The 20,921-nt window shown below is 37.6% G+C and overlaps 1 protein-coding gene across 3 annotated transcripts in view; it reads left to right on the top strand.

The window, feature by feature from the left end:
- The window catches only part of LOC105662208 (protein-L-histidine N-pros-methyltransferase), a 433,690-nt gene that overhangs the window by 29,779 nt on the left and 382,990 nt on the right, over window positions 1-20,921 (top strand). The gene's annotated exons all lie outside the window — the stretch shown is intronic.

Below are 20,921 nucleotides of genomic sequence, written 5' to 3'. Positions count from 1 at the left end.
CCATTGTTTTTGTTCTGTAATATAATGCTTGAGGTATTCGATTAATACATGGTGACTTCTTTCCAGTGCGCCATTGGATTGAGGGTGAAAAGACGAAGTTCTGTATGTTTTAATTTGGAAAATTTTTGCTAATTTTCTCATTAATGAGCTAGTAAAACACGTGCCTTGATCTGTTAATATTGCCTTTGGACATCCGAATTTGCAGATAAAATGATCTGTGAATGCTTTTGCTATTTCTTCTGTGGTGAATGAGACAAGAGGTGCTGCGACAGAATATTTTGTTAAGTTATCTTGTATTGTTAATATATAACTGTATCCCTTTTTTGTAAGTGGAAGTGGTCCTAAGATATCCAGAGATATTTTATCAAATGCCTCAATGGGGGTGTCAGTGATAACCATTGGTTCCTTATTTTTCATACGTACAAGCTTGTTTCGTTGGCAGTCAATGCAGGTTTTTACGTAATCTACTACATCTTTTTTCATGTTTTTCCAATAATAATTATATCTTATACGATGGTAAGTTTTCTTAATTCCTTTATGACCTCCCAGTGGGGTTTCATGATTTTCTCTAATAATTTCTAATCTATCTTGTTGCAGTGGTATTTGTATTGTTCCTGTACACAATGTAATTTTTATGTGTGTATTGCTGAAGACGATGCACAAGATCTTTTTAATGTGTTTCCTGTCTGGCATGCTGATTTCCTGTATCTTCTGTTCTTGAAGTAAAAGAGAAAGAGTTTTTAAGGCTTGAGATAATTCCTCTTTAGTTGGTGCTATTATTCCCAGTACTAATTGTTTTCTCAATTTAATTTCTATTATTTGTCCAGTGTTGCATTGAGGTATTATAATTTTCTTTTTCTTTATAAATTCTTCTGACTGTGAGTCAGTAGGATTTCCTTCCCTGTCCAAAAATATTATTACTGTTCCTTTTCTTATCCACAGATTGTCTTTTGTTTCTTCTATAAATGTATGAACCGATTCTTCTGGTATTACTTTTGGTTGTCCTGATTTTCTAACGGTGAGTTGTCCATCTTCTTTAACTATTTTAATTGGCGTTATGGGAGCACTTCGCATCGAGGATGATGGACAATTCTTTCCGTTTCGTACTCTTCGGACTTACCGTTGGGACCGTAGACCCTCGACTATCAGTTTCGGCAGGCAGAATCAAACCTGCGGCACTTACCGCAACAATAAGACCGATTTTATGACTTACTACTCAAACCGAGACCTCACTGCTGAAAATCAGTAAATTTCTAAGCGTTATATCTCGGAAACTAATAAAAATCGGGTAAGTACATAAAACCTTAATGAATTCGTCTTGAAAAGCACTATCGCCTGATCGAAAAAAAAACATATAGTTCCATTTAAAAAACGAAACTTCACTATCATATCTTTTACATTAGTAACAATAAAAAAATTTTGCTTCCGCCAAAACATAGGGCCTCTTTTGCCCTGCAATTTCCGTATAAGCACTTTTTCGTGACATCAATAGTTCATGAGATATCACGCTGTAACACTTTGGCGCGGACACTCTGTACATATACATATACATATACATGTACATGTGTACATACACATACACATACACAATACGAGAAAAAGAGTGTTAAGCTTTGGTGTAATTTAGGAGTGTAAATATTTATGTAAAACTATAAACTAAAAGGATATATAGTGTGAAAAAAAAATAAAATAGGTACTCCTTGACGGGAAATCGAACCCCGGTCTCCCGCGTGACGCCCTTAGCCATTCTGTTGCTTGACCAGTCGTTTTTCTTAACGTGAACACTTTATGAAAGAGTAAGACAATTTTTCAATGCAATTTTCTCAAGGAATCTTGAAAAACGCGCGCTACTACTTTGCCTAATTAAGTTTAGATACGTGATCTTTAATCAGTGCAAGTTTCAGAAAAATTCGTTTTCCATCGACTCTGATGTCCTCTTGCAAGTGAAATAAAAGACGGTGAAATATTTAAATGTCTAACGATATTCCAACTAGAACAATATGGAGAAGAATTTCCAGAAGCAATATGGAAATTCGGTGTGTTTTCGGGCAGATCTGAGGGGGACACTTTGCAAAGTGGGAATTTTGTATGTGTTTTCGGGCCAATCTGAGTTGAAGTAGTCCATGTATATTAAATATTATTCAAGTTATATCGTGTTTGGTCTCATTTTAACAGGAAAAACCTCACGAATATGTTAACAAAGTTTGCAGTATAAAAAAGTAAGAATTAAAATATTATATTGCTGTATTAAGAGCTAAACATCTATCAACTCGTATCAAAGGAGCCGCGGTGAGTTTCGTGTTACATTTGGATTGATTCGAACGAGGGTAACATAGGCGCAGGAAGAGCCCTTTTGCACTGTGAGAAACAAGTGTTACACTATGGGAAGATTTTTGGTACAATGATGTTTTGAATTTCTTTTGAAACCTATATATTATTTTACATTTATAATGCGATGGCTACACAAAAATCAATTGTTTTATTAGAAATCTCTATTTATTCTAATTATAACCTATTTGCCTTTCTTTTATTTTTGCTTACACTGTAAAGATTTGATATCTACGAAAAAGACCTATACTATGTGTGCGAAAAAGTTGTTCCCACCATTGGGGAAGGACTCCTCAAGGTGCTGAAACTTAATCGCCAAAGGGTCATTCCACGTCAAATTGACCACTTTTGGAAGTCACCATTTCCGATTTTGTTCTAATCAAAATATGTTATAGTCCATGTGAAATTAGGGGGTGTTCATCAAGTCATCATTTTGCCGGTTTCGAATTCGTTAATGAATGACAAGCCTTCAAAGTTTGCAATTTTTGCCCATTTTGGCAAAAATAGGGTCTACTTAGGAATTTTTTTCTCAGAAACAACTCAACCGATTGAGCTAAAATTTTTTTTGTTTTATTCATGAAGGATTGGGCTATTTTAAAATATTTTTTCTAATTCCGTCAATTTGTTATAAAATGTCGGAAAATTTAAACAAATTCTTATTTTGCGTTTTTCTCAATGAGGGGCGTAAAGGGTTAAAATTTATAAAAAATATAGTTATATACTTTGAAGCTTCCCCTTTAAAATGAGCTCTTCAGAACGATGGAGCCTCAAAAATTAACGCCTCCACAAGCTGGAAAAGGACGCGGGGTACCCCGGTTTCAGGTAGGTGAGTCGTGTGCTTAATGTATTTAATATACTACCTAACGGGCAAATGGGTTTCATTCATATCTGTGCCTAATTGTATGATTGAATGAAATAGAAATTACTTCATTAGGAAATAGAAATTATTTTATACTTTTTAGTGCATTTCGAAGTCGGCGTATTTTTTTTTCTTAAAATTATTTTATTATACCACCGGTCTCAAAACAATACAAGACTTCGTATACGACTAAATGACCCTGTTTATACCTAGTAATGTACCATATATTAGTACTTACTTTTGACGAATCACACATTTTTTAATCATAACTTCATTCATAGATATTTTCCGACATTTTATAACAAATTGACGGAATTAGAAAAAATATTTTAAAGTAGCCCAATCCTTCATGAATAAAACAAAAAAAAAATTTAGCTCAATCGGTTGAGTAGTTTCTGAGAAAAAAATTCCTAAATGGACCCTATTTTCGCCAAAATGGGCAAAAATTGCAAACTTAAAAGGCTTGTCATTCATTAACGAATTCGAAACCGGCAAAATGATGACTTAAACACCCTCTAATTTCACATGGACTACAACATATTTCGACTAGAACAAAATCGGAATTGGTGACTTCCAAAAGCGATCGATTTGGCGTGGAATGACCCTAAAGACATATAAAGCAGGGTACAGATGAATACGCCGCGGCTGCAACGCAGCATTATAAGGTGTGCGCATTGTTTCGGTTTTACGACGAACATGCGCTGCACATGAATGCGCATTCGCCATCAGTTTGTCGCTGAAGATGTCACAGGATTGAAAGTTTATTGGTTTCGGTACCCAGGCACGAACCTACTCGTAGGCGCTCGAACGCAGCAAATACAAAGAAATCCGCCCACACGACGGCAACAAATCCTTTTGTGTTCGAAGAAAAGATGGACAGACATGTTCGTTTTCGTCCAAACAGACAAATATTTACCCAAACAACCTGTATGAAATTAGGACCCCATTTTGAAAATTTAAAAATTCTGAAAGTTGTTCCAGGCTGTTTTAGATTTGTTCCAAATTGTTCCAGAAAATACAATTTTTATAATAAATATTTTAACGGAAAATTAGAAAAGAAATACAGTTTTTTGACCTAGCGTCAAATTTCTCGTGGCTGTTTCATATTGTTCTAGTTGTTTTAAGGGGTAACACCACTCTAGAGCCCGAAAAAGAGGCCTAACTTTGACAGTTTTTTTTGGAAGAACGATAAACGGAAAAGAATTTCTTTTCAGAGGGTTTATTTAACACATATAGAACTAGGACAAAATAATTTTTGATTGTCATTTTCTGTTAGCAGAGCAGGTGTAATAAAACTGCGAAAGGTCACAAATATGCGTTTATTGTAACGTCTTAACATAGTCCTTAACCTATGGAAGTTCGGCAGAGCTGACTCAACGCTCGCTACGCACACGGGCTCGCACCGAATGTAAACAAGAGAGTCACGTGCCCCGTGCATTCCTCGAAAAGGTCCCGTATCGCTAATAAAACATTTTCCAGTACGACACTTCCCCTCGAGACGGGACGCTTTACGATTCTCCTTTTATATTGGAAAAATCTAATCCAAGTTTCTTAGACATTTCTTTATGCTTCGGACCCGGCAGGCCTTTAGTAAAAACATCGGCCACCATTTCGCCAGTTGAGATATATATTAATTCTATCTCATCGTCCTTCAAGGCATCGCGAACAAAATGATGTCTCACATCGATATGTTTCGTACGATTGTGAAACACAGGATTTTCCGCGAGTTTGATCGCACCTTGATTGTCACAATATAATTTAATCCTTGACTTTGATTCGAAGCCCAATTCGGAGAGAAAACGCCGCAAATATATGGCTTCTTTAGTAGCCTCGCTCATACTCATATACGAGGTGTGACACAAAAGTAACGAGACTAGGTCTGTAGCTTGAAAAAACAATGGAATTGGCAGCAATTGTTTTTTGTGGCATCATCCCACATACCTCCTCTATCCATGTTGTCAATTTCGATTGAATCGGTCATACCATTTGGAAGTATTGCGTTATTTAGTGAACACGTGCAACTGTATTCTGTCGGAAAAATGTCTAACGTAAAAGTCGAACAGCATATAAACATCAAGTTTTTTGTAAAATTTGTTGAAATCTTTTGTAACATGTGATGAGACTTGGATTTTTACCTATGACCCAGAATGTAAGCGCTAGTCAATGGAGTAGAAGTCTCCAGGATCCCCAAAACCCAAAAAAGCACGCATGTCAAAATCAAAATTCCACATTAATGAAATTGTAATGGTTGAGTGGTTTCCCAGTGGTCAGACTGTTAACCAACACTATTACATTAAAGTCCTAAAAAGATTTAGTGAAAAAGTTTGGAAAGAAAGGCCGCAGTTATGAAGCGATGGATGGTCGTTGCACCAGGACAATGCATCCGCTCACACGGCACTGTCTGCCAAGTAGTTTCTGACCAGTAAAAATATTACTGTGATGAGACATCCTCCTTATTCATCTGATTTGGCTCCATGAGACTTTTCTTTATTTCCTAAAGTTAAATTTTGCTTAATGGGAACCCATTTCACCTCAGTTAAAGAGGTTCAGGCAGAAACGGAGAATCTCCTAAAAGGACTTCCAACAATCTCGTTCCAGAATTGTTACCAGCAATGGCAGCACCAAATGCAAAAGTGTGTGAATGCTGAAGGGGACTACTTTGAAGGTGATAATGTCACGGAGAACTGATTCTGCAGGTACAATGATTTATTGGACTAGTCTCGTTACTTTTGTGTCACACCTCGTATTCCGCCTCGACAGAAGAGAGAGCAACCGTTTTTTGTTTCTTAGATGCCCAAGAAATCGCGGCACCAGCGAGATTAAAACAATATCCCGTAAAAGATTTTCGGTCCTCCGTACAGTTTCCCCAGTCGGCATCCGCGTATCCTTCTATTGACGCACCGCTGGCTTTATATGTGAGACCTACGTTAGAGGTACCTTTTAAATAACGTAAGATACGCTTCGCTTCAATCCAATGAGCCCTATTAAAACAATTGTTGAACTGACTCAGTGCACCAACCGCGTGAGCTATATCCGGTCGGGTAGCGATAGCTAAGTACATGAGTGAACCTATGAGTTCTCGAAACGGTAGATTTTTATCATCTGCACCGGTGTCCTCAGGTTCTTTTCGCAACTTTTTACTTAAATCTAATGGAGTCGATGCCGGTTTACAATTAGACATACCAAAACGTTCTAATAAATCTTTGATGTAACCTCGCTGATGCAATTGTATCGCTTGTTTGGAATGATTAAACTCAATTCCTAAGCAGCATTTTACGTCGTTCAAATTCCTGATCTCGAAAATATTTCTAATATAACTTTTGAAATCGTTTATTTTATCAAGATCACGCGAGATCACTAAAATATCGTCTACATAAACGAAAACCATCAGAATATCTTCCCCTCGCCCTTGATAGTAAACACACGGATCAGCCTTACTTGGAAGTAATCTGAATCCTTTTAATTCTTTATCCAGACGACGATTTCAATTACGACCAGCTTGTTTTAAGCCGTATAAAGCCTTTTGCATCAGACAAACTTTGTCTCCGTTTCTCAAACTACGCCGCATTTCGATAGCTTTTGTTTTTATCTCACTATCACCACTTTCGGTTTCGGCTAAAATATCCAAAGCTTTTTCAACGTGACGGGGAACCTCCATGAAAATTTCTTCATCGAGTTTACCGTTTAAATAAGCTGACGTCACGTCCATTTGGTGAATTTTCATATTGTATTCAGCCGCCAGAGCAGCCATGATTCTAACTGATTCCAAACGCGCGACCGGGGCGAAAGTTTCATTGAAATCGATCCTGTAACGTTGAGAAAAATCACGCGCTACTATTCTCGCCTTCCGACGGTCGACTTCACCGTTCGGCTTATATTTGTTACGTAGAACAACCCGACTGCCGATTACCTTTGCGTTCTTTGGACGATCGACAATTTTCCAGGTATCGTTTATAAGTATCGATTTTAACTCGATGGCAAGGGCCTGATGCCATTCGTCCGCATCCGGGCCCGCGATAGCTCGCTCTAGAGGGATTTCGGCCATAAATGCCTGTTCGACCGCGGTGCTTCCTACCTGCACTATATTATACTCTTTTCGGGGTCTTCCCCTCATACCTGTGAGTATTTTCCTCGGTCTACCTCTACCTCTACTAAACTGTACATTTTCATGACTATCTCCCTCCGCGTTTGACTCACTTGCGCTATCGCTCGATTCACCTGTATTGCCCGTGTGTTCGATATTATCGTTTTCATTATTTCGGGGAGACAAATCGACGTCGAAAGTCATACGTTCATTTTCGCGTTCGTCATGATTCGTATCATCCCATGAGACGCTTTCAGAAGGAACATTCTTAGAAACAGAACTGTCACTTGATTTATTTTGATGTACGCTATCGTTTTCCAGAAATTTTACATCGCGCGCAATTTCTACCCGTTTGTCTTCCTGATTCCATATTCTATACCCTTTTGAACATTCGGAATATCCGACAAAAACGCCCTTTCGAGAACGCGGTTCGAACTTCCCCTTATTTGGATCATTATTCAAGAAATAAACAGCGCATCCAAAATCGCGAAAATACTTCACGGTGGGTAGTTTCCCGTAAAATCTTTCAAATGGAGATTTTCCACCTAAGACTCTCGATGGACATCGATTACGAATGTAATTTGCTGTCGATACGGCTACTGCCCAAAAAGATCGCGACAAATCGGACTGCGCGTTTAGACATCTCGCGGTTTCTATAATCGTCCGATTCTTCCGTTCAGCCACCCCATTTTGTTCTGGATTATACGCGACCGATAACCTACGTTTGATCCCGTTATCGTTTAAAAACTTATCAAAACGCGAATTTACATATTCTCTGCCGTTATTTGATTGAAGAATTTTAATCCTACGACCGGTCTGATTTTCGATGTAACTTTTAAAATCCTTAAATGCATCGAATACTTGATCCTTAGATTTCAAAAATCGTATTTCACACCTTCTGGAATGATCGTCGATAAATGTAACAAAGTATTTATTACCTGCGTGAGAACGCGTTCGCATGGGACCACAGACGTCACTATGAATTATCTCTAAAATGTCTGTAACACGTTTCGATTTTTCCGGAAAAGGTGTCCTGATCATCTTATTTTCGATACAGACCTCACAACGAAATGTTCGTCTAAAATCTTCAATGTTGCCGCTCGGTATGATGCATCTGCGCCTCGCCTCCAGTAAATCCTGCTGATTTAGATGCCCAAGACGCCTATGCCACATCTCGAGCACATTGTTGCGCTGAGATTTCGCTGTGTCTTCGTCCGCAACCATGGCGCGGTCTGAGGAACCCCCTTGTACCATGTAATATAAACCGTTTTTACGAGCGGCGATCAGCTTATCGTTGTCTTTCTCGTCGATAATTGTCGCTTGATCCTTCGTAAAAAGCACCTTGTAACCACGATCCGTAATTTTTCCAACCGACAATAAGTTTGTTCGTAGGTTTGGTACGTGCAAAGTGTCTTCCATCGTGAGAGTCCTTTCCGAATTCTTTTGATCGATTATTACGCGCACAGTGCCACTCGCGTCAATGTCGGTTGACGCGCTACTAGCGAGATTTAGCTTTCCACGTCGCCGTTTATCGATATTTTCAAAATAGTTTATATTTTTACACACGTGGGATGTACTGCCACTATCTAAACACCATAGTCCGTCGCTCGCCTCGGTTTTCATTTGCATTAGTTCGCACTTTTGCCCGATTTCCGACGTAGCGTAGAAAGAAAAATCGCTGCTGGCGCCCTTAGTTGAATGCTTTGAGTTTCCACCACCCTTGCGGCACTCGGACGCTATGTGACCGAATTTCCGACATCGAAAACACTTTATTTTCGAGTGATCGTCACTGTTATTGTCCGCAGCTTTATTATAATTTTTTTTCCGGTAATTGGACTTCACGTGTTTCCCGGCGATCATAGCGTTTGGCACCACATCACGTGCTTCACTTTTACGAGCATCGCTTTCTTCGATAATCTTTATTCGTAGAGTATCAGGAGACGGTAATTCGTCACGCGATTCAATCGCACAGCGAAAATTTTCGAAGCATTGTGGCAAGCTGTATAATAGCAAAATCGCCAGCAAATCCGCGTTAATATCGACATCCATTTCGTGTAGTTTGTCTACGGCGTCGAAAAACTTTCTAAGGTGTTCGCGAACATCTTCGCCTTCATTCATACGCTGTAGAGTCAATTTCTTCAGTAGCGTGGCTTTACGGGCAGGACCCCGTGACTGATATATTTGTTCGAGTCTTTGCCACACCTCGTTCGACGTTTTGCCGTCCTTAACCTGTTTTAATTCCGACGGGTTAATCGACAATATTATATCGGACTTTGCCTTCTCGTCGTTTCCAATCCAGGTGCTATACGCTGCTTCCGATTCTACGTCGCCGACCGTCACTATCGGTGCTTTCTTTTCACCGCTGACGTAACGCCATGCATCGTTTTTGATCAATAATGCGCGCATTTGTATCTTCCACGTATCATAATTTTCCTTGTTAAGACCTTCGATTTTCACGAGACTCGTCATTGTTCGTGGACACTCGCACCGAATTTGAACAAGAATGTACACGTCGCACTAACGCTTTTCCTTTCCGTTATTCATGACTTTCAGGACCTCACAATCACTGAACTACGATCGACTGGGCCCATAACCTGTTAGCAGAGCAGGTTTAATAAAACTGCGAAAGGTCACAAATATGCGTTTATTGTAACATCTTAACATAGTCCTTAACCTATGGAAGTTCGGCAGAGACTGACTCAACGCTCGCTACGCACACGGGCTCGCACCGAATGTAAACAAGAGAGTCACGTACCCCGTGCATTCCTCGAAAAGGTCCCGTATCGCTAATAAAACATTTTCCAGTACGACATTTTCGTACAAAATGGAGGCGACACAGCCGATCGACGGAAACAACTTTTGTAAAAACACTCCTACGGGAGGATGGATTTCTCGTTATGTATGAGTCGTGGGATAAAAAATCAAATCAATTTAGAATCCGTATACCATTGGCTGTAGAAGTACGTAGGGGTTTTTTGATTAATCAATTTTTGTGGAAGTTATGCGTATTTTAAGGAATGAACCGACTTTTTGCATGAAAAATGAGCACTAAATTGTTTATAAGAAAAAAAGTTTACATTCAATCAAAAAACAGCTACGTACTTCCAAGGACAATATTGTTGTGCAGCTACTGTAAAAATTTCAATTCAATCCATGCAGTAGTCACCGAGAAATCCGTCCTCCCAGTATGAAGAAACTGGTTTCGAGAAAAACGCGTTTGAAGTTTCATGAACATTTTGATCCTTAAATTCTCTGTTCACCGCTAATCTGCAATGCCTGTACTATACATTTGGCTATCCAAATCAGTGTTTGCCATCTTCTCTAGCTTTCTGGATACTTCTGTTTGTTTTGTAGGTAACAAGTAAACTTATTATTTTAAATGATAACAATAATACAAAAGCGATGAATTGCAACATACCGCGCGAGTACTCAGTGCGCGCTCTGAGGCGCTGCGGCAAAATTGATAATTGAACCATTTAAAATTTGTTTTCCACTATAAATCAAACGGCATTCTGTTCTTAAGACCCTAAAGTATTGTTTTAGCAAAGAAAAAAAAAATCGACTTTCTGAAAATCCTAGTGGTGTTACCCCTTAAATTAGTAATTCTCCAAACAAAATATTTAAAAAGATATAATAAAAAAATAACATTAAGTGCACAAGCAGTATTTTTATATCTACGCCTATCATCATTTTCTGAACACCAAATTACATACTTAAACTAATAACTAACGTGAAAACCTAGACGAACTTTGACTTTGTCACAACAAAATTTTTAAGGGCACTTTACTCTTGGAAGAAAACATATTTTTTCCTTTCGCTGATGTCTTCTGCCCAAGCAGTATCAGTCTACATTTTTAATATGGCCGGTCCTTTTCCATATCTTAATTCCAAATCAGATGTTTTGCTCAGACATCTTAATATTCTCTTTACCTCCGTCCAATATGCAATTCTTTGCCTGGATTAGAAATAAATTCCGCCAATTTTGTTTCTGCATAAGGAATATCTGCGTGCCACATACATGAGTGAACCTATCAATTCGCGATAAGATACGTTTATCATGTCTTCTTTTACCTTTTCACTAGCAGGACAATCTTCTTTAGTCAACTTAATTCCCGATTCAAGAGGCGAGGAAGCTGGACAACAATCTGACATTCCATATTCTTTTATCAAAGAGTGAACATATGCCTTTTGGTTCAATAAAATTGTATCTTCCTCACCTACCTGATCTTAGCACCCGACAAAAAATTGAATTTCTTTGAATTGTACCGTGTTCGCCCGTTTCTACCACCTTTTTTTTTTTTTTTTTTTTCATTTATACCCTAAGGGGTAAAAATTTACGAGGGGATAACTTTTCTTATTGCAGGTGTTGTTTCTTATTCGCTTATAGAGATTTGTACTACCTTCACTTTCGTTTGTACGTCGAAGGGTTTGTTTGTACCGCCTTCTGAAAAAATCCCCTAGGGCTAACTTCGTACAAACCTCTACAAACGACTAGGAAACAGTACTCGCAAGAAGATTTGAAATATCTCAAAAAATGGCGAAGTTACCCGTTGGGGGTACTTTCAGTAGGCGGTACAAACGGGTACAAATGCATCATTTTATGATGGCGTTGAGAGAAATAAAAAATGTTGAAGTGGAGTGCTGGGGCATTTTTACCTACTGGTAACTGTCCACCCCTTAGGCTATAAACGAAGAAAAGGGTGGTACAAACGGGTACAATCGAAGACGAATACGACACAATTGAAAGAAATTAAATTTTTTGAAGTCGAGTTCCAGGTTCAGGTAGGTATCTTCCCCTTGGTACACTCTAATCCCTAAGCAAAAAGAAATACCTTCGCACTTCGTATTGCAGGCCTATCCTTGTGACTATATCACTCAGTGAATTCTCATCCTTGGCGAACACTAAGATGCCGTCAACATATACGACTGCGAAAGTGTAGAATTTAAACTTATATAAACAACCACGAATCTAATCTTACGAGGATACAGTGGGTAACAAAAGTAAGTAAACCCTTTGAGCTTGTAGCAAAAAACCATTTGTGTCAAAGCAAATATGTAACTTCAAAAAACAAATTGTATATCTACTGAACCTACATGAAATAATCTATATAATTATGCTGATAAAATGTTCATTAGTGCTAGATTTCCTCGTAAAAAATAATAAAGATTTGCGGTATGCAACGAATACACGTTCCAAAAGTAAGTAAACACGACCGGCACTGCTCGATAACTTCTTAATACTTGCAATTTTGCAATTTATCTATAAATGACTCTTATAGATTATTTAATGCCGAATCTGAATTCGTAAATTGTTTCTTTGTAGTGGTTATCGTTTTCGAGAAAATTTGACTTAAAGGAAAATTGTAAGTTCAACTTTGGAAATGTTTCACAGTCTTATAGTTGCTTCTATTCATTTTGTTTTTATACGAAACTATTCTGCAAATTATCTTGAATAAAATAATATGAATTGTGATAATACTATAATTATTTAATTATGTTTAAATGCCAATGGAAGTGAAGAAGAAACCTAAGACTCGCCGATGTCTGCTGATGTTTTTTAATTTATTTCAACGACTAAGAGTTTCAGAACAATTCTAATCAGATCAAACGAAACAATAAATATTACAGTTGAAGAAGGTACTCAAGAAAGATAAGAAATCGTGTTATGTTTTGAATACATTTGTCAAACGTTTCGGAAAATTATTAGCACGAAATCCGAAAAACGTTCGTACAAAAAAGACGACCGTCAGTGATGAGTATTACTGCTGTAACTGCATATTCGCGTTATGCAATGAAGAATACGATGTAGGCACGTGTGATTTAAATGCACTTATATTTAAACTTAATTGTACAAACTTTTGCATTTACAAAAAAAGAAACTAAACAATTTATAATGTGGTTGAAATAAACTTAGTATATAGGCACGCAGTGTAAGTTAATAGTTTATCAAGGCACACAGTCCCTCGTAGCCCGCAATTTTACACAAAACCAATGCTTTCGACAGTCCTTCGTCAATCTGCGCTCTTCACTTGAATTTCGTACTCTTCGAATATCGGTATTCGCCGATAGCGGGCGACATCCACTAGCAACGCTTACCAACGTAATCTACTCGTGACTACAACGATATCAGTCATTCATTTAACCTTAAAGAACGTATAACAGATTCTACATAAAACAGTGTGCTAGTATAATTCAAGATATTAAGAAATAAATAATAATAGTAACAATTATACATTTGCGCAAATACTGTATTATTATAAATAAGAATTATGTAAAAAACAAAAATAATTATAATTTTAACACAAGTTATAAATATAACTTTTTATTGCTACACAAAATTACAGTTTTACAAACTTTTTATTGCTACATAAAATTACAAAGTTAAAACATTTAAATATTGTACTTAATGCCCGCAATGATATCCTTGTCTCTGTGACATTTTGCAAATTCTGCATGGTACAGATAAAGTATATTTTAAACAATCATCTGCAGTAAATTCCTGTCAAGTTACAGTTATAATATTCTGTAACTCTTTAATATTTTTTGGCTTTTTCTCAGTCATTTTTAACTTGAGAATGGCTCACATATTTTCTATTGGTGACAGATCCGGACTTTGTGGCGGTCAATCCAATACATTTATATTATTAGTTTTGATATAATTCATGACAATTTTTGTCTTATGTATGGGCGCATTATCTTGCTGTAAAATGAAATCATTTCCTATCAAGCGCTTTCCTTCTGGTATAATGACACCTTGTAATAGCTTTAGGTAAACTTTCGAATTTACTTTTCCGACTAATGGTATAATTTTCCTAATGCCACTAGCCGAAAAACACCCCCAAACAATGATACCCTCGTTCATACTTTTGTGTATAGGTCTTATACAATTGTATGAAAATTCTTCGTTTAATTTTCTGCACACGTACATCCTACCATGACTATATTTCATGCGATTCATACATGTAGATTCGTCACTCCATGGCGAGGCGACACGGAACGAAGTGAAGGAAGGAATTAATTAATTAATTAATTAATGAAGTGCACGAGATTAATAATAATCATATTAATTAATTAATTATTTAATAATTAGCTAATGAATTAATAAATTAATTAATAAATAGTGAAGTGATTAATAGATTAATAAACAAATAATGAATAATAATAATTAACAACAGGCAAGAAATACGGTGTAGTATTGGGAAAGTGTTATAGGAGTGCAGTGAAGTGCTGTGAATATCGTGGGCACAGGGAAATACGCGCAACCACGTGCGCGAGTGCAAAGGAAGCAATGCAAAGCGGGAAATGGCGGAAAAGCGTCGGAAGAACAGTGGAAAGCGCTCCAGCACCCTGGAAATCCTAAAGTCACATCGATGGTGGAGCAAAGGGGTCGGTTTGAGAATGTCCAGCATGGCGAAGGAAGAAACACTGCAAACGCTTGGAGAACGGATCTAAAGGGTGAAGCGAAAGGATGCGGCAGCAGGCAAGATGGTGGAGACAAAGCGCGCTCTTCAAAAGGCAAGAGGAGAGGAAGAAGCGAGAAGACAACGAGGGGGAGAAAAGGAAGAGCAGGAGTAGAAGAGGCGGAGAAATTTAGGCACGACCGATTCAACGACTCAAACCCGCAAGGGAGGAAACCGGTGTCAGCCTGGTCATAGCACCATTAGGGGGCACAAAACGGGGACCGACGGCGCGGGGGAGAGGAGGGAGAGTGGCCAAATCGAACCAAGCACCCTTCCGATCAACTGTTGATTCAGCAAGGAACCCAGTCGTTAGCCTGGTCATGGCACCATTAGGGGGCGACAATGGGGACCGAGTGGGATCGACAGGAGAGAGGAAGGAGAAATAATTAGAAAATTCAAAGAGAGTTTCGAATAGCGAAGCGGCTTAAGCTCTGATCCGGAAGGAAATGGAGCGTTGCTGGCAACTTCCAGTTGACGCCTAAACAGTGGCAACAAATGGAAGCAGCAACAAACGGCGGGCAACGCAACGAAGAACGACTCGAGAGCTCGGACAGACCTCTCAATCGAAAGGTGTTGGAGCAAAGAACTCAGACGTCAGCCTGGTCACAGCACCATTAGGGGGCGAACTGAGAACCAAGTGAAAACACCTGGAGAGAGAGAGGAATATTTTACCAAGAGCAATGGGCTCACGTAGCGTTGTGGAAGGAGACTGGGGCGTGATAGGAAACGCGGGGAAAATCGGTTAAGCAGCGATAACGCAAAGAGTAAGGGGTCGAGGGAGGAGAAAGCAACGCAAAAACGCGATGAAAAGCGGCGTGCGGAAAATTCGAATTACGAAATGATCGCGGAACGGAGTGGTAGAGATGAATGCGCAGCAAGGGAAATAAGCTTTATGAATATTAAATTTTATTTTATTTATTTAATTAATTTATTTTATCTTATTCTATCGTACAGAAATTATAAATATAAATAGGACAACGTGAGCTTAAGCGCAATATAGGCAAGGAAGGGCAACAGCCGGGACGAAGTAAACCTTAGCAATAGGTAAACAAATAGGGATGCATCAGCGCGTGCATGGAAAGGGAGGGAGGGGGTGGGGGGATTTTCGAAAAGCAAAATGAAACATCTACAGCACCAAAACAGAATCAGGGATAGAAATAGACAAGCGTAATATGACATTTAGGTGCGAAATGGTGGGGAGAGGTCGCGGTTGGCCGTATGTTCGAGCTCACCGGGAGGAGGTGTTGGGGGGCGTTAGAAGGTTAAGCTGGAGGTCAGTGTGTATGCCCGGGAGCCTCCCCTTGGACCTTGACGTAACCTGTAAGGCCAAGAACCTTTGAGTAAGAGCATCCATTCCTCACACATGGAACACACACACGAGGGGCGAAGATGGGAGGAGGGGGGTAGTCTCTCTTCCACAACATGCGAGCAACGACAGGTGTATCGTCGAAATCTTTCCAACATGGAAAAATTTCGTGTTTCAAGGAATAGATGAATTCGATTGAGGAAGAGGGTAAATAAAAATTGTTTAGTCGTAATTGAGCCTTAAAAATCATGATAGTGTAGTATTATTGGAGGAAATTGGGGAGGAAAGGAGAAAATTAGGGTAAGGAAAGAATAAGGAAGTAATCCGGACTCGCCGTCAATGATGCGCTGTTATCTCTCTCTCTCTCTCTCTCTCTCTCTCTCTCTCTCTCTCTCTCTCTCTCTCTCTCTCTCTCTCTCTCTCTCTCTCTCTCTCTCTCTCTCTCTCTCTCTCTCTCAAAAATAATACAAAAATAATACAAATAATATATATACGTTGTGTGTATGGTTGAGTTGATTATGGATTGATTTGACGAGAACAGAGTCTCGCTCAATGTTGTTCGATTTGAGGAGAACAGGGTCTCGCTCAATGTTGCTCGATTTGAGGAGAACAGGGTCTCGCTCAATGTTGCTCGATGTGCGTGATAATTCACGTTGCGTGAGATTATTCACGATGATCGATTCGAGGGTGTAGGACTCACTCGAATAATGTTGCAATGTACGATTAACCACCCTACCGTAGCCTGTTCGAGGGTATAGGACTCACCCGAACAGTGTACAGTGTATGATTTAACCACCCTATCGTGGCCCACTCGAGGAGTGTAGGGTCTCGCTCGAATGGTGTTGTGAATGATTTCCGAACCACCCTGCATTGATTATACTACGTTGCGTTACGCGGAAACTTCTAACTCACGATTGACTTCTTCGGCTCTCGATCCGAACTGTGCAAGCTTCAACGTTCGACTATTTTTTCTTTTTACGAAGAATCGCCTAAATTCCCTTGCGTTTCCGACGGTAACGGTTAAGGAAAATTCTATGCTTTTGTTTGCCCAAAACTGTCTTAAAACGAGAGCTACAGCTGTTAGCTGATTTATAGCACGTACGTGTTTACAGTAAAACTTGTTCGGATAGAATTTGAGAGACAAAAGGGTCCTCGGTGACCCGTATTTCGAGGTATGAACGGTTCACGGCGGTCCGCGCGCCGAACCACTTGAACCCTGTTGTAAATTCCCTAATCGCGATAAAGGCTTCACAACAGGAAACTTGTGGCGGGGGCGGGAGACAGTTTTAGTGGGTATGCGTAGAAACCGTCCCTCTTCTAGGGGCGCTGGAAGCGTGAGTCTTTCCATACTGCCTGGGCTATCTTCCCAGGTGTCCGTAATAGGATTTTTGTCTTCCTTAACCAAAAAAAAAATAAATAAATAAAAAAAGATTCGTCACTCCATAATATTTTTTTCCAAAAATCGTCGGTTTGCAACATATGAGTTTCGTAAAATTGCATACGCTTCTCCAAGTTTGCTTTGCTTAAATAGGGCAATTTTCTTGCAACACGCCTATAATTTTCTGCTGCATGCAATACTCTTCTGATCGTTTGTGTACTCGGCACATTTATATTTGTTTCTATTAATTGGGCTCGGATCTTAGGTGCCGACATTGTACATTTCGAACGTCCAGATCTTTGCTCTACAGAAACTCATCCGTCTTTCTTATACGCAGCAACTATTTTGAAAATAGCAGCTGGTGCTTTTTTTTTTATTTTTTTTTTTTCCAAAAAATTTTGCTATTTTTCGGTACGAATTACCTTCATTATGCATATGTATAACAATTTTGCGTTCCTCATTTGTAAGCTGTTTTCTTCCTTCCATTTTTCTATGACAAAACAGAAATACACAATGTTGTAAAATTAAATAACTTCTTGAAAATATTTAAGATAACTTACCTTCAAATTTAAATTTAATTTAATAATATTGTTTAAAAATATACTTTAACACCAAAAAATTAACACGTTTAATGCCGAATCTTGCACTCATTTATCAAAAATATATAAACATGTAACAACTTCACATAGTAACGGCAGTGATACTCATCGCTGACGGTCGTCTTTTTTGTACGAACGTTTTTCGGATTTCGTGCTAATAATTTTCCGAAATGTTTGACACATGTACTCAAAGCATAACACGATTTCTTAACTTTTTTGAGTACCTTCTTCAACTGTAATATTTATTGTTTCGTTTGATCTGATTAGAATTGTTCTGAAACTCTTAGTCGTTGAAATAAATTAAAAAACATCAGCAGACATCGGCGAGTCTTGGGTTTCTTCTTCACTTCCATTGGCATTTAAACATAATTAAATAATTATAGTATTATCACAATTCATATCATTTTATTCAAGATAATTTGCAGAATAGTTTCGTATAAAAACAAAATGAATAGAAGCAACTATAAGACTGTGAAACATTTCCAAAGTTGAACTTACAATTTTCCTTTAAGTCAAATTTTCTCGAAAACGATAACCACTACAAAGAAACAGTTTACGAATTCAGATTCGGCATGAAATAATCTATAAGAGTCATTTACAGATAAATTGCAAAATTGCAAGTATTAAGAAGTTATCGAGCAATGCCGGTCGTGTTTACTTACTTTTGGAACGTGTATTCGTTGCATACCGCGAATCTTTATTATTTTTTACGAGGAAATCCAGCACTAATGAACATTTTATCAGCATAATTATATAGATTATTTCATGTAGTTTCAGTAGACATACAATTTGTTCCAGTTTCTGGCTTATTTTTCCTATTTAATTTCGTACAAAAGTTCTGAAAAAATTCTTAAACATTGAGGTTCACTTAGCGCATATTATAGAATTTTTTTCAGATTTTTTAATCGGAAATTGTAGTTGTGAAAAATCGAAAACCAAAAAAAAAATAAAAAAAAGAAATGCGATTTTTTATTGAAGATGTCGGAGCATTACTTTTATATTACCGTGGTAGTTACATATTGGCATAACTATTATTCTCTAATGTTTTCAGATTTTTCGGTGCCTAGTGGTTAAAAAAAATAAAAAACCGATACGTTTCTTTAACCCTTTCGCTACGGCGGCGCACAGTGGACCAGAACGACGAATTAGCTGTTCACGGCCAATTGTAGCGTTATTTCAAGACTTGAAACTAAAGTATAGCGGCCGCTGCGTCGTTCCAGCATTTAAAACAAGTATTATTATTACATTTAATCGCACCGGATTATTTTCTCTGCCGAAAAAATTAAAAATAAAATAAAAATAAGTGTTATATTTCAAAAAGTTAGTGAATATACTATACTCTCAATGTGGACGTTCGGTTTATAAGAATAATTTCTATTAATATAAACATAAGTTTAACATGGAAACAATTTTTATGAATAGAAATAGGTACATTTTTCACTAGGTTTTTACAATATATTAATTTATTAATCTAAAATTTATTTATTATTATTTATGTATCATCGTCATCGTCTTGTAGGTCTTCTTGTAACATTAATTTTTCTATTTCATCCTTGAAAATATTAAAACGCGGACGTATATAATAAAGTCTGAAAAAGGTCCGTCAATGTTTCTAATTGAGAAAATTTTCGTGTGTGGTCTCTTCTAATATTTCAGAAATCTATGTTTCGTGCCTCCATTGCTTCTTCAGAAAACATTCCAATGGGCAAACCAGCACTTTGTATTATATCTGCACCATGCAATAATATTTTGTGCAAACTTAATTATATATAAAACCAGTCGTACTCCGCTACATATTAGTTAAATGTTGCCATTGCATATTCTTGAAATAAAATCGAATTAATTAATTAATATACTTACAGAATATATAACAAAATATACTAATGTCTATTCGACTAAACACACAATATGTACCTACATGTTGCTGAAGCGTGTGTAACGACTCTGGAACCTAGATTCAGATAGTTACTAGCGCTAGTAAGGTAAAGAGCGGCTTTTACCAACTGAACGACTCGTTTTGAAAAATAACTAAATGTAAAGATTGTGGGATTCGTGTGGTGTGCGGTTAAGGAGTGAAATCCACAGGTCAATATCTTTCAACAATAAGGTTTATTCAATAAAATAACGAAGATGATGAATTTAACAAATAACAACAAAATATGAAAAGTATACTGGTTTAATCAAAAGAAACTAAATAGATTTTTATATAATATTAATAATAGAAATAATAGAACTTGGCAAATTAAACAATACGTAATATGTAATTGTGATTCTAATAAAATGACTCTCGCTAGTTAATACTTTATATTATATCGTACCTAAGTCTGATTTCGGATGAAGCTAACTTCGCTTTTATGTAATTAACTGAATTCGGTTTTCTATAGGATTTGATTCTCGGTTTCGAACGCTATCGCAATTACAAAGTTTATCTTGATTAATACGTTTGTAGTATATATAATGAATTATTCTTTTATGAAATTAATAATATTAGCGCGTTATAGTCTACCGCAGCGAGGAACACGACCTAAGTGTGATCCTCTAAGTGTACCTAAATACGCTTTCGCAAAGTTAGACAGATTAATGATTTTATCTGATATCTAACGCGGTGTAGTCGACTACTGAGATTACGCTGATAACAGAACAATATTCTTTTACTAATTCAAGTTCAAAATTTGTTTGAATCTAAATGAATTATTTCCTCGGAACAGTTACTCTTTTAATCTGACTCAACAACTAATTGTCTTTGTACTTTTATACTCGCCAGCCTGGCAAATTCTCGGAAAACCCCCATAACGTCGAAATATATAATTGTCGTATAAATTCGCAATTAGACATTAATTGTGCAAACGAACGATTTAATTACATTATTAATATCGCATTCTACATAATGGTTTATATTCCTGACAT

The sequence above is a fragment of the Megachile rotundata genome, chromosome 11, assembly GCF_050947335.1.
Source record: "Megachile rotundata isolate GNS110a chromosome 11, iyMegRotu1, whole genome shotgun sequence".
NCBI classification, from domain to species: domain Eukaryota; kingdom Metazoa; phylum Arthropoda; class Insecta; order Hymenoptera; family Megachilidae; genus Megachile; species Megachile rotundata.
This window is presented reverse-complemented; position numbering and strand designations above follow the sequence as displayed.